Here is a 13696-nt window from a genome sequence, read left to right on the forward strand (position 1 = left end):
TGTAAGCTAACCAGAGGGATAGACCTTGACTCAGTACTGGAAAGAAGAGGGTGACCACCTTTGACCATATATTCAGCTTAGCTCTATCTGTCAGGACTTCTGAAGTAGAAATAAATGTTCAGTACCTCAGCTGTTTAATGTCACTGTATAAACTACTAGAAAGGGAATAAGCAAAATAAAACTTATGATTTAGCAATCAGTCCACAGATCGCATTGATTTTTAGCAGGATGTACTTCAAGAGAATGTATTTTGAATTACTAAAACCTGTTAGGATGACAGGAGGGGAAAGATAGTGAAGGAAAGTGAGTTAAATACAAATTATAGAGCTATATTTAAATGTTATGCTATGTTAGTAGACCATTTCAGAAAGCAAGGTCAAATGATAACATGGTAAATGACATGATTATCTCAATTAACATGCAGTTTTGCACATATGCAAATGGATCAAATTCAGGAAATAATACTATATGGTCTCTCTTAGGGACTGATAAAATGGAAATGGATATTATTCAAGTTAATTTAAAAACACATGTGGTATTTCATTCATAGAAGATGCGTATTTTCCCTGAACAACTGACAAGAAGAATTCTCTTTAGAGCTGTGAGATACAAACTTTGTAACTAGCAAAGGAAATGTTACTAACAGTTTTGAGCAGAGGACTGGCAAATGATTGTTTTAGCTCTGCCACTGATGTGCATGGTTATGGGAAAATAATTTAGATTCCATCCTTCTAGTGTTAACTCTGTTGCAGAAAGGGATGCATCACATCACAAAGTCAAACTGCTTAGCTTTTTGTACCTCAAATTTGAAAAAATTACTAAAATAGTGTAGGTGTCTTGTGTATATGTTTTATAAATTATTTTCAAAGTGCAGAATTTTTTAAAAGAAAGATATATTTTGAATATTCTTAAGGATTCATGTTTCTGTGTTTCTTATTGAATATGTTATTAGTAGGATGGGCTTAATGCCCCATTCAGGAAGTACATGAGTCCTAATCAAATATGCTAATGCATATGGCTTAAACTTGGAAGACCTGATGATTTATTTAAGGATCACTGTCCTTTTTGTGGTCAGTTTTAGTTTTGAGCCAAAACCCAGTAAAGTCATTAGTAAAACTCCTACTGATGTTTAACAAAAGATTTTGTTCAACCCCTGGTGAGGTAAGGCTGAGTTGCTGGTATGGGATTGTAGGCAGTAACTGGACAAATTGTGGGGGAAAATTAGGACATTGTCGTGTATAATGTTCAACTTATATAGGGAGCTTGCATGCAGCAATTATCCATGCTGATTAGGGTATTTATGAAACTTAATATAAAAAATTAGGATTTAATTTATTGGATTAATAGTTGCAACATGCCATATTATTTTAGCTATTGGCTATATTTTAATTATATACTGAGAGTATTGAAAGCTCCAGCATAACTAAATGTGATCTGCAGCTCTTTCTCTTGTACATCAAGAAAAAAATAAGCCATACAATGAATTGAGAACCAAAAACTGAAAGGGGTAGGGGGACTGCAAACTGTCAGCATGGGCAATTCTTGGTTTTGAGATTACTTGCATTCTGAATTTGGGCTATCTCATTAAAATCAATGGGACTACTCATGTGAGTAGTTTGCTTGGTTTTAGTCTTTGCAGCATAAAGCTTCTGGTCTTTGATTTCACTCTTTGTACTTCAGAAGCATGTTGTAATGGCAGTATTAACGATACCTATTGTCAGAAACCCCTCCACAGAGTACCCCCCTGGAGTCCCTAATTTTTCTCTGCTGTCCTGCTGCTTGTCCTGAGGAAAGGGATAAAGGGTGCAAACACCCAGTGACAATGTTTGCTCAATCTGGCCACAGAAAGTAGGTTATCACCATGACCAAGCACAAATATGGGGCTGCAGACTGCTTCAAAAATGACAGATCAGGTGAAAATCCAAATTATCATTGCATGAGGGTTTAGATAAAGATGTGTAAAATATAGCATCTTCTGTAAATTGTGTCTATGCTTCCTCCCAGCCTGTCCCTGTTTTCAGAATGGGAAGGGGGAAAGGGATCAGAGGGAGCTTTTTCTAGGAGTTCCCCAGGTGGTGCTGGAGGGTGAGGCGGATGTATTGGAGCCCCCCATCACACCCTCTAACCTTTGCAACATAGCAGAGAACAGGGGCCATAGCTAGGGGAACTGGCAGCCAGCAGCTAGATTCCCCTCCTCCCTGGAAATAGTGAACTTCTGTTTGGTCCTGGGGATTGTTGTAACTCAGAACCTTTCCAGGAAAGCATTCTCAGTTACAGCTGGGAACTACACTTCTACCTGCACCCAAAGTGATACCTCTTTATTTCTTCAAGTCTCTGCTCCAGTGCCCTTATACTGAGCCCCATAGCTATAACAGGGAAACTCAGTCAGCTTCAAGTGGCTTCCCTTTGGGTGGTGAAAGAAATTTTAGGTCCCCTTTCCATATAATGGGCTTGCCTGGAATATCACTCGCCCAAAGATCACTATTCACCAGACAGTAAATAAGAAGACAAACAGCAATATCCTCTAGAAATGTCTTGCCTCTCTGAGGAACGTGGAGCACCACTGTTTTTAAAATGCCTTTGCTATTGTTTGGTGGTTTTCCTCATTACCAGGAAACAAGAACTTCAGTGCCCATCCCATTAGTGTCTCCTTCTGTCTTGCAGTTGGAAGTGGCACCTATCTCTGCCCTAGGGGCAAAATGTCAAGGAATACTTAAGTTTCACCTACTCACTTTAAGTAAAAGTGTGCATTTCTCATTTCCTTTGGCTAAACCATGTACAAAATCATAAATATATACACCAGCATCAGTGTTTGCAATACAACATCAGTGGATACAGCATAACATAACTATTCAACAAGACCACACACCCTTTATCAGTACAGTAAACATTATAAAAACTCTCAAATCTCCACAAGATTCAACAGGGTTTGTGACACCTCTAATCTAAGTGATGAAGTGAATATGTATTGATACAAATTGAGTCAGTTTCTCAAGTCACAATCTAATAGAATTGTCTTATGTATGTTCATATTGTCCCCTTCGTCTCTCCCAAACACATTTTCTGTCTATCTCCTTTTTTTTTCTTTCCCAAACTCCTCTGAAATTATAGCTGGACTAACCAATGCATTTAAGAGCATTGAAGCAATGTAGAATAGACTGCAGTGCAAGTAGCTTGGAGACATTTATATGTGCCATGTATTTTCAATAAAGTGGAGATCTGGGTTGTTTTTTTGGGGGGGGGTCAGCATAACGAATATACATTTTGATTTGGTTATTCTACTGCTGTTCAAGGTCTGTATGAACAAGCAGTACAGTTACAGGTATCAGGACCGAATGCAAGGTTAAAATAATCCTTTTTCACCAGAGGACACTAATTGCTTAGAGAGAAAGCTGTTAAATTAAATCTCAACCATCTCAACCCGTCTTGAACACACAAGATCAATTCTGATCTGTTATACTGATATAAGTCAGAGGTAGCTCAAATGAAACTGTCAAGATTACTGTGGGTTTATCCAGAGTAGAAATTAGCCATATGTATTTCAAATGGTTTCTGTGTTGTCCCATTGATGTAAATTATTAAAGATTTATAGAGTATCTCAGCCAATCACCTAATAAGTATATAAAAAGTGTGTTTCATTTGTTTCAGGTGGCAAATGATAAAACTAGCACAACCTTATGTTTAAATCAATAAAATAAGATTAAAAAAGGAACAATAACAATAACACTTGATTCTAAGGAACGGTTTTTCTGAGTTTGCAGAAGTGCTCAAGGTTGCACACTACAATAATACTAATAAAAGTAGAGCAACCATAGCAAATTGAAACTGATAGAAAAAGCAGAGTTTTTTAAAATAAAACATTACATTCTAAAAAAGAAACCATGACCTGACATGTAAAAATTCAAGGAATGTAAGAAATATAACATGGTCATCAAATAATCCACGTGCTTATATTTACAGTAAAACTAGAAGCCAAGAATACTGTTTGAGGTTGCATACATTTTGTTAGCAATATCTTTTCATCCACTAGAGGGGACATGTGCAACAATACCTAATAGGGGTATGTCAATTCAATTTGGATTCAGCCTGAATCAGGGACAGCGATTCAATTCGTTGATTCAGATCGCTGTCCCTGATTCAGCTCAGCCAAATCTGAATCTGAATATTTGATGCGGATTCAGAAAATCAGCAATTTGGACATAGACACAGCTTTAAAAGTTTTTTCTATGTACCTTGAGGTAGCAGGCATGGCTTGTGAATGCTGCAATGCTGGGGCAGATGAAGTGTCCCACAGGAATGTCGGGGGGGGGGGACTCCATGTGCTCAGCAGCAGACCTGGAAGTACTTCCAGTCCACTTCTGGGTCTACTGGGGAGCACGTTGGGCCCCCACACCTCCCTGGCTCGGTGATCGGCTGCAGGGGGACCCCAAGTGCCCCTGCCCCACACTCCCAGGAGGCACTAGTCACCGAGCTAGGGGGCCCCCCCGCATGCTCCCCAGTGGACCTAGAATTGGACTGGAAATGCTTCTGGTACACTTCCTGGTCTGCTGTCAAGTGCACTAGGGAGCCCCCCGTGCGTCTGTGAGATACCCCATGAGCCCCAGCATTGCAGAATTCACAAGGCCCTGCTACCTAGAGCTATGTAGAAAAAATATTTAAAGCTGTCTGTATGTCCAAATCTTTGAACCTTTCCAAATCTCTTCGAATTGATTCAGAGGATTCCGATTTGATTTGGAAAGATTAAAGGGTCCTCTGATTCAATTTGGATTCAAAGATTTAGTCACCGAATTGGGCTGAATCTCTGCCAAGTAGAACCAGGGGCCGAAGCTTTGCACAGGCCTAATGCTTAGTTATTAGCAAAGGTAATTGCATTCCTGTGAACTCACACTTCCTCTCAGACATTTCCTCTCTGATGTGTAGGGGAGGAGGAGAGAGGAGAAAGATGTTGACATATTTTACTTTTGATTAATCTTGTGTCTGCTTTGGCACAAAAGCTAGTTTGTGTTATATTACTTTTGCACAGCATAGCTGTGACAACGTTATATTTTAATTATATTCCATAAAGCCCAGCTAAAGCATTTTTCCTCTTAATTTGTATTCAGCTCAAATTAAAGAAAAAACTGGTACACAGGCTGAGATTTACAATTATGGTGTCTAAAATTATTAGCCAATTTTGAGCATTGTGTAAGTGGAAACTGTCCATCATTCATTACAACGGTTCTGATATATCAATTTACTAACAACAGAAAATACTGTGGACAGAATATAAAATTAATTTCCCCCTTCCTTAGTTATTCCAACTCTGTAAACAGTATTTGTTTAAAGCATTTCTTCTTAGGCTTTACTCTTGGCAATTGGTAATGCTGTGTGTGTGTGTGTGTGTGTGTGTGTGTGTGTGTGTGTGTGCGTGCATAAGCATGTAAAATATATATAAATAATGCAGTATCAAAAGCTTATTTAATAAGTTCTGTGGCTAATAAAAATAATGGAATTAAAGTTAATGACACTATAGTTATGTTCTATAATTATGTTCTAGTTTTCTATTGCAAAAACAAACACTCCTGACATTTGTTATATCACTTCCTAAAAATGGGTTTCTTAACAAGATGTAATCACTAATAAGCAATGACCAGATCAGCAAGAGTCCTGGGAGGATTCCATTAAACCATTACTCAAAGTTGGAACTAGCCACACTTCTTGCTGTGATTGGTTCTAGTGAGTAGAGAGATTTTTGCACTGTTGAACCCATTTGATACCCACAGACAAGGTCAAGTTCATGCCTTATATTTACAAGGGTGTTGAAATGACATATCACAAGCCCCATTATGTTTTGTGGGGTTGGGGGTAGGTTTTTTTGTATTTGTTTCACTGACATGAGCTATATGGTGTTGGTGGAAAGCCACGTTATCTTGTACCCATTTGTGGTACTTTTACCACTGCATAGATTATATTAGGCTGGCTGTACACTTCTTTATGATTTTGGACATGGTTTAGCCAAAGGAAATCAAGGAGGCATACTTAAGGAAAAGAAAGTAGGTGTGACTCCTAAGTATCTGCCCAATTACTATTTCAAGTCACAGACAGAAAGTACCTCTAGTGGATGGACACCCAAATTATTGTCTGCTTGGAATGGGAAAAACAATGGCATGATCAGAAAGGCATCTGAGAGAAATTGGCCTTTTAAGCAAAAATGTCCCAGGGAGAGAAATGTCTGGGAGCTTCTGAGACTCATGAGCAATTGGGACAATGCTGATTTGGATAGGGAGATATTTTAGAGGTATTTGGGGAACTATCTTGGTGATAGTTTTTGGGTGATCTCAGGTTTTGGGGCAGTCCAGGTCCCCGGTAGTCAGGTCTGGAAGGATTAGCAGGACAGCACTTCCATGAAAATACTGGCAGGCTTCTCTGAAAGACTAAGCAGTAGTCAGATGAGAGGATAAGACACTTGTCTCTTTGTCCTATCTTCAAACTTAAGGTCATTTTTTCTTGTAGAATAGTTTCTTTTTCCTTTCATAAAAAATCCTTTTGTTGTTTGTTGTCTTACTTATTGTCTGATGAAGAGTGATCTTTGGGTAAGTGATATTCCAGGCTAGCCTGTTCTATGGAAAGTGGGACCTGACATTTCTTTCACACCCATGAAGCTGGCAGAGATTTCCCTGCTGCAAATGTAAGGTCCAGTACAAGTACAACAAAGCCAAGGCTTGAGCAGATAAGGAGTCTTCCCAGGACAAACCTCAGTTTGTTCTTTGGGACAAGCAGTGAGACAGCGGGGAGAAGGTTAGGGCTCTGGAGGGACCCTGCAAATTAGTTTATGGACAACATCCATAAAACTAGGGAGCAGGTGGTAGTTAATATTGCTGTTGCCACCTTCCTTACGTTTCTGTAGTTCACTTTAGGGGCACTCACCTGGAATGTGATAGACTGCATTCAAATTATGTCTCTGCTTTAGTCAGAGTGGAGATTTGAACCAAGACCTCACATCTGTTAGGAGTGTGCCATGCCCAGCAGTTTATTCTGTGGTGGGTTCTCTGCCCCTCTCCTTTAACTATATACAATGTATAAATATTCATACAATGTATAAATATTCATTGGAGCTGGAACGAGATCCTGGGGGTGTCACCTCTCTCAAGAGAGTGTCCTTATGGAATCCAATAGTGTCATTCTCAGTCACTCTTGGAACCAAAGAATATTTGTGTATATGAGATGTTCACATACATTCTATGGATATCCTAGCCTATTTTACTCTCTCTATATATGTTCCTACAGATATTCACTCCTTTACAAGTGCATTGTTGAAACTGAAGTTGGACTGGGGGAAGTAGTTTTGGTTTGTTTTTTGTTTTCTGATTGGTTGGTTTTTGTTCCTTGTTTGCCTGATTAAGTCAGTCATCCTGTCCTAAATCAGGAATAGCTTTTAACCCTAGGTATTAATTAATTAGAAAATATCCATACCTATATGTCTACCATGCTTCTAATTAGAAGAATAAAAAACTTACTACATACAAATAGAGCAGAAAGACCTAAGCTTTGGCAATTCCAGCACTTCATTTATTTTCATCAACTCCTGTAATTTTGTGTTAGAAAAGAAATACGCAAAGTTATGTGTGAACATTATTTCTCCTCACAGGGGAACATATGTGCTGATGTGAAGGTAACTAGGGGCAGTCGGGGAGAACAGGTAACACTGATGAGGCTTTACCTAGACAGTTACTGTTAATGCAGCTTTTAAGGCTAAACTTGATAAGCTTCAAAATATCCTGGGGCTAATTATAGAAAGTGTGATTCTTTTCTCAGCCATACACTGTTTAATACTATTAAGGATTTAATCAGTCTTTCTCACTGAAGTTACACTCTGATCAAAGTCTTTTGTCTTTCTTTGATAGTTGACAGCTATTTAAGATACAGTGTTAAGCATTTCAACCTCCTCCATTTAAAGGTAATAGATAAATTGGCTCTGTTGCCAGATACAGCTTCTGAATATCTGTCTTTTTTCTCCAGACCTTATGATAAACCATGCTTAATGAAATGTCCTTCTGAAGTATGGTGCTGACTTTATGAACTTCAATCATGCTTGGAATCTTTAGTTGGTTTGCTAGAGAATTCATTGGTTTACATTTTTGCATATTAATGATAAAAGTTACAGAGCATGTGGTATCATGTTATATTTTTTTGGAGTTAAGTAACCCCCTTTCATGGAGGGCAAGACTGAGCTTACCTTCCTAAATTCTTATCCAAAGTTTATAGGTAATTTGGGTGTATGCTGATTGTTCCCATTGATATAAAGAAAAATCCATCTTCAGGCTTAGAGCTTCTGGATTCACTTCCCATTGTGCAGTTGCAGAACTGTGGATTTGAAAGAAAAAAAAGTCAGTTTTGAGACCCATCAATGAAAACTTTTATGGCTGTCTATGGAGCATATTTTTTCCCAAACCCAGAATGAAAACCTAACTTCTAAGGAAAAACTCCAGCTAAAATTCAACATCTGATAAATAAATTCATAAATTCATAAATTCTCTGGGGTGATTCTCTAGGCTTTCCATTCAAAAAGAAAGAAGACCTGAAAACCATTTGCAAGACCTGTACATGTACATGCATTTTAATGTACTGTCACATGGTATTTTAATTAGCATCATACTGAAAACTATTTCCTAATGCAATATTAGCAAACTATAAGAAAGTATGTTTTATATTGTTGCTTTTTAAGAGTCTTATTCCTTGATACAACTCATTTTGTGTGGACATCAGATCTCAAAACTAAATTTGATAACAAGAAAACTATTGGTACAATGTTTCATTAGGGCAATGAGCCTTAACACTATTCTAATGAGACTAACTGTATTCAGTACTTTTAAGGAAGACTGAATTCTTTGTTCTTATAACCTACCTAAAACATCTTTGCAGTGTATTGGGCTCTCTCTCTCTTTAGTTCTCTAGTATTCTTTGTGGACTAACAAGATCATTTAAGAAATTATATTAATTCAGAGACTTAAGAATGGCTTGTAATTTTGAATTGCCCAATGTGTGTGCTCATTTTCAGACTTCTTTCATAGGGTCTGATTTTAAGAAGCAAACTGCAGTAGAGTGTTTGTAAATAAGCATTTCAGGTTACTTAATTCTGGCATCCAAAATATTGGTAGCTTTTGGTGGGGGGAGGGGGGAAACCTTGCTTTACATGTTTAATAAAGGGAGAACATCATACTTGTCCATAGTTAAGTTAATCTAGTAATAGTATTTTATGGCCTTTAGCTTGGGCCAAGGAAGGGCAGTATCTTTAACATGTAAATCTAATGCTTCAAGGTTTTTTAAAGCATGTTTTCTTACTTGATAATTGTAACATTTAACTAACATCAAACAGATATTCATGGGTAATATTGTTTCTTCCTTGTCTCTCAGGAATGATCCTAAAACAACTAATACATTTACTTCTGTAGACTTGTTTAGGATGTGTTACTGAAATACACAATGGCAGTAGAAAATAGAGGTAATAGATAGTAGTATTTGGGCCTTATTACACAGTCATTTTGGGCAGCTCCTAAAGCTCTTAATCTCTGGTTTGTCCTCATGTTAATACCTGAAATTAGTTTTAAACACTTGTCATGTGGCTCAAAGCACATCCTCAAAGCAGGGTTATCTCTGATCCATGCTACCCACCCACTGGTTTCTAACCCTGGTTTGGTTCTGTTCTCAGGCTTTGACCTGTATATTATCTCTTGGACTTGGTAACTCAGCATATGATACCTGGACTGTGACCCTGGCCTGTGTTTTAGACTGTGCTCCTGGATTTCCTTCCAGATCTGGAATTTGGCACCCAAACCCTGACTCAGCCCCTGGCTCTTGCCTTCCCTCAGTGGCCTAAATATCAGTTCAGACTGCTTATGACCTTGTCGCTAACACCAGTCAATAGCTTGATGAAGGTGGAGTCATGAAACCCAGGTTCTAATTCAAGTTCTGTAATTGACTTGCCTGGATAATGCTGATTCAACCACCTTTCTGTTTCCCCTTTATCCTTTGTTTCTGTCATTTACTTATTTTAAAAGTTTTTTGGGGGCAGGAATACTCTTTTCCTAGATGTTTGTTTCTACCACAGTGTGAGACCCCAATCTCACATGGGTGTTTTAGGGCCACCTACAAACATTCAGTTTCTTCTGGGGAAATTGCTGCTCCTCCAGTAAAAACCATGAATATACAGATATTCAGGATTTTTCTCCCAGAGTAAAATTGGCTGCTCAGGGAGAAAAATAATCCAGGAACAACCAGGTTTAAAATACCCTTGGGAGAGATTTCCCTGGGAGAGTGAATGTCCACGTTCTCTTCTGAGTGATGCCACAGCACAGTCCTCCAATACCCTAGGATGCTTTTCTCTTCCCTTCCCTCCTTCCTGGGAGATGGTGGATGCAGACAGAAGTGACAATTTTCACCCAGTCTGGCCATTGAAAGCAGTTTATAACCATGACAAGTTCATGGCTGAAGACAGCTTCAGAAATGTCTGAGTATATGAAAATCTGACCCCTCAGGGTGCAAACAGAAGCTCTCTGCTGTAACCAAGAATGTGTTGCAGGAAGCGTTCTGAGTTATAACAACCTCTTGGAACACACAGAAGTTCACTGTTGGCTCCAGGGATGAGGGGAATCTAGCTGCTGGCTGCAGCCTGCAGCCAGTTCTCCTAGGACTGGCCTCTGCTAGGTTGCAAAGTTTTCAGAGTGGGGGAAGGGGAAAGGGAACAGAGGGAGTACATTCTAGGGGTTTCCCAGCCAACACTGGCAGGTGGGATGGGTGAATTGGAGCCCCCCAAACTTGGAAGCCATTCATTTGTATTTGGCCATGGCTATAAACTGCTTTCTGTGGTCAGATTGGGCAAAATTGTCATTTCTTTCTGCACCCACTGTGTTGCTTGGGCTACACTCTACTGCTCCAGCCAAGAAATGAGCAGAATGTGCCCCCTTCATAATTCCTGCAATTATTTTAGGGAGATTCAGGCTGACCCAGAGCATACTTAAATGCATGCACGGGGGTCCCCTGGCTGTGTAGTATCAGCACTGCAAGCTCTCTGCTCCTCTGGGGCTCAGCATTCAAATGTCTGTTCAGGCATCTCCAGGTAAAGTTTTCTACCAGGAAAACAAACCCAGGAAAATTGTCCAAGATCATTTGAATGTGTGAATGCTGCCTAGGTCCTACTGAAATACAAATATCAATAAAAATATTACAGTTCCAGGACTAGTACACTTTGATATCGCCTTAATTTCTCTGAGTGCACCCTTCAGGCTGTTATGCCTTCATTTGTCTCAGGGTGACTCCTTTAATTCTCCCACTCTGAGACTGCCCACCCGCCAAGGTTATTTATAAAGTCTAAATGAGTGTGGCAACATACACATTTTCCAAATGGCATCTGAGCCCAGTGGTAGATATAGTGTTCATAACCAGCTTTTTCAAAACATTTTTGTGTGTTGTTTAATATAAAAGTAGGCACACAGCATTTAAAAAGGAAAAAAAAAATGCTGATGCAATCAGGCTAGGTAGATTTAGCTCATCCAGATAATTTAGTCATAGGTCTGTGAGTTCATTTTACTCCTAGGCACCTCTGCTTCTCTCTTCCCTGTTTTTAGGGATATACTTTTATTTATCCAGGAGTTCTTTATTATAGTTTCCTTCCCACACTTTTCACTAACTAGCCAAAACTCAGCAAAATGTTTGACATCAGCTATGCCCTTTATATGCCAGTAAGAGAAAGCTCTCTGAAGTCATACTCTTCTCTCCCATATGTCTGCTTTCAGCTTATGTTGAAGCAACCTTTTGTAGTCATGTAATAAACACCACAATAATGATCAACCAAACCATGCATATAGGAACAAAATGCTAATGACAGGTTTTGTAGCTGTTATAAACCAAATGAATTACTTTCTACCTATTCTTTGATGTTCCATTTGTCTGCAGCAGGATTTGGTCACAAGACCAAACAAATTAAAACAGGAAATCCTTAACTCAGTTTGATTTTAAGTTTAAAATATTAAGAAGGGGAATGCACTCAATAATTTCTGGCCAAATTTGCCCATCGTTACTTTATCCTTTTAATTGAATTTGTTCTCTAAAATCAAATGCCATTCTAATGTTGATTGGGATTATTAATATGTAAGTGTGTATTACTCCCAGATCAGTAATATTGAGACTCTTCTTGCTTTAATTTGCAATTTCACATACACTTAAATCCCACTCAGACTTTATGTAGCAACCAATAAAATATTTTCTCTAGCTTAGCCACCAGGATTTAGATTTAGATTCGACATTCTTATTGTTCACAGATTTTGGATGATGCACCAGTTTAACACATATGATTTTTTTTTTTTAATGAATGATGATAGTAATTCACAGTACACTCATGAACATAAAGCCTGGAGTCATTTGGATAACTGGGTTTCTTAGACATCAAGGAGGCAAGTAAATTTGAGAACAAGTATTCATATGGGAAAAATGATCTGTCTTGCAACTTTATGTCCAACTTCAGTCTTTTAATTATGTTCAATTTTTCTATCTACAGCCATTTTTTATTTCAACTTATAAAGTGTGACTTAGACAAGTTGAAATGAGTCAGTGAAATAGGACATTTGAGGTAGCACTCCTTCAAGTCTGTATTGATTTTATTCCCATTGGAAAGTATTTCTCATAGCTTAAATCAGGAGGGCAATGAACTAGATTAATTAAAGCAATTGTTAGTTGCTAGAGGCATGTGTGTATGTGTCTTTTGGGGGAGGGGTTCAGTCGTTAATGAATAAATGACATTTCCATTTGTTCAAATTTGAAAGTAGATGAATAGTTCTATGAGTAATTACTGAATCTGCCACACATGCAGATAATAGTATAAATTAATATTTATGAAGTACTCATTTCCTACAATTATCAAAATTTGGTAATTATTGCTAGAGCAACTCATTACTTATACATTTCTGAATCTTAAGTATAATGGCCTTTTATATTTTAGTGCAATTCAAACCCAGAAAATTTCCTGTGATAAATCAAGCCAAATTAGTTAGTCTTCTTCTCCTCATTTTCCCTACCTCATTCAAGATGTTTCATAGTGAAGTTTTAAGATGTTATAAAATGAAATTTCTCACTTCAGATGTGACGTTGTTAAATCTCTGCTCAGTTATAATTGCAAGCTGCTATATTACATGTCCAAGTTCATCACCTGTTACTAAAATTAAAAGTAAGTATTGTGTTTTACTTAACATCTATGTGTTTGAGCACTTACATGTAGGGCATGGGTATGAAACTTGTCTTATCTAACAAATGTGTGCTGAAAACTGAACTTCAGTAACTGAAAATATAAAAGTGCATTCCATAGCACATCTAATGGTGAAGGGATTAAATCTCAACATTGGGATAACTGAGCTCACCCCACCCTTCAGAAAAGACAAAATGGATCATGTTCCACCTCTAAACCACATATGACAAAATTATACGGTTTTACTGCATTTATGCTTGATTGCTGGAAAACCCTTAATGGCTGCATCCAGATGAGCATGGCTGTGAGGTATGTGGCATTACAGACTTGTCTGTGGTGCCACACACTGGACATGCAGGTGTTCTTCACATTCCAAGGTAGCGGGGGGTGGGGGGAGGGGATTTGACCACAGGAGATCCAGGGGTTAAAAATCCCCATGCAATAAAATGGGGTGACACATGCAGGGGCAGCACATGCTGC

The sequence above is a fragment of the Crocodylus porosus genome, unplaced genomic scaffold, assembly GCF_001723895.1.
Source record: "Crocodylus porosus isolate Cpor-Errol unplaced genomic scaffold, CroPor_comp1, whole genome shotgun sequence".
NCBI classification, from domain to species: domain Eukaryota; kingdom Metazoa; phylum Chordata; order Crocodylia; family Crocodylidae; genus Crocodylus; species Crocodylus porosus.